This window comes from Parasteatoda tepidariorum, chromosome 1 (genome assembly GCF_982258835.1).
Source record: "Parasteatoda tepidariorum strain Cologne lab strain chromosome 1, Ptep-v5.0, whole genome shotgun sequence".
Taxonomy (NCBI): domain Eukaryota; kingdom Metazoa; phylum Arthropoda; class Arachnida; order Araneae; family Theridiidae; genus Parasteatoda; species Parasteatoda tepidariorum.
Genome location: NC_141755.1, coordinates 126,986,583 through 126,988,538, shown reverse-complemented (window position 1 = coordinate 126,988,538; position 1,956 = coordinate 126,986,583). Strand labels below are relative to the sequence as shown.

Sequence of the window (1,956 nt, the reverse complement as noted above, 5' to 3'; positions counted from 1 at the left end):
GTGGAGACTGAATAGTGATGGAAGCATTTACGAGGTTTTCTGCAGTTTGTTCCGGCGCGAGCACGACTCTCGACGGCAGAGCACTCTCGCGTCCAGGCGTTGACGCCAAGGGGGACGCAGTGAGTCTCGAACCGACTAGAGGAAGAAGGCTCTAGTTCGATCTGTGCGAACGGGGACCCGGCCGTCATGCCGGGTCCGGCGCCCTCGCCAGCCGGGGGCACCACTACCTCTGAGATTCGAAGCGCCGCTTCGAACGCTCGCTGAACGTGAAAGTAACCTGGTTGGTCCTGCCAGTAGTCATATGCTTGTATCAAAGAAGGAGGGAAAGTCTGCTGCGGCCGCAGCAGTAACTCCAGCTCCAAAAGCGTATATTGAAGTTGTTGCTGTTAAAAAGCTCATAGTTGGATCTTAGTTCAAGACGGGTGGTTCGCCCTCCGGTGGTCACTGCCAGTTCTGAGCATTGCCGCCGAAATTGTCCGATGATCTTTACCGGTTGTCGTTCGGTTTCGGCAATTTTACTTTGAAAAAATTAGAGTGCTCAAAGTATGCATGACGCATGAATAATGGTGCATGGAATAATGGAATAGGACCTCGGTTCTATTTTGTTGGTTTTCGGAACACGAGGTAATGATTAAGAGGGACAGACGGGGGCATTCGTATTGCGACGCTAGAGGTGAAATTCTTGGACCGTCGCAAGACGAACTACTGCGAAAGCATTTGCCAAGAATGTTTCCATTAATCAAGAACGAAAGTTAGAGGTTCAAAGGCGATCACATACCGCCCTAGTTCTAACCATAAACGATGCCAGCCACCGATTCGGCTGTGTTCCTCAAATGACACGCCGGGCAGCTTCCGGGAAACCAAAGCTTTTTGGTTCCGGGGGAAGTATGGTTGCAAAGCTGAAACTTAAAGGAATTGACGGAAGGGCATCACTGGAATAATGGTAAATATCTGCCTTGAACGAGGAATTCCCAGTAAGCACGAGTCATCAGCTCGTGTTGATTACGTCCCTGCCCTTTGTGCAAACCGCCCGTCGCAACATCCGATGGAATGATTTAGTGAGGTCCTCGGACTGGCGCTCTGGCTGACCTCCGGGTCGAGCCGGCGTGCCGGAAAGTTGATCGAACTTGGTCATTTAGAGGAAGTTAACGCGTAACAAGGTTTCCGTAGGTGAACCTGCGGAAGGACAATTAAAGATGGGTGCCAGTAGGCTCCGACATCGGCCTACGCCCGGGGATACTTCACTGTTGATCCCCGCCTCGACCGCAACTGTCAGTGCCGTGTGGGCGTGCCTGTTTCCCAGCCCTTCGACCTGGGGAAGAGGGAGGTCCTTTGCTGGGCTAGGCTTGAAGAGGGGGCTCGACCTGAGAGAGCTCCCCGCCCCGTTGGTGCCGATGCATTTTCCCCCTTCTCGGAGGAAAACTCTTGATTCAAAACTCTCGAACGCAAAACGGCTCTAGTCGGCCGAATCGAAACTACCACTCCGAGCAGTGGATCACTCGGTCCACGGGTCGGAGAAGAATGCAGAACATGTGGTACAGTGTGAGTACATTTGGTACAAGTGGTTGGTCTAAGGACCAGTGGTGCGAAGATACCATCTGTGGGATAAGGACTGATTGCCCTAAGTCACCATCCCTTTTAGGCAATTAAAGATGGGTGCCAGTAGGCTCCGACTTCGGCCTACGCCCGGGGATCCTTTACTGGCGATCCCCGCCTCGACCGCAACTGTCAGTGCCGTGTGGGCGTGCCTGTTTCCCATCCCTTCGTCCTGGGGAAGAGGGAGGTCCTTCGCAGGGCTAGGCTTGAAGAGGGTGCTCGACCTGAGAGAGCTCCCCGCCCCGTTGGTGCCGACGCATTTTCCCCCTTCTCGGAGGAAAACTCTTGATTTGAAACTCTCGAACGCAAAAACGACACTAGTCTCTGAATGTGATTGGCGCATTGTGGATTCATTTGGAA

At 53.2% G+C, this 1,956-nt stretch overlaps 1 pseudogene; it reads left to right on the top strand.

Annotated features, from left to right (window-relative positions):
• Nucleotides 1-274: 274 nt before the first annotated feature.
• On the top strand, nt 275-1,193 carry LOC147816909 (small subunit ribosomal RNA; annotated as a pseudogene; the record flags this gene model as incomplete).
• Between the last annotated feature and the right edge of the window lie 763 nt (nt 1,194-1,956).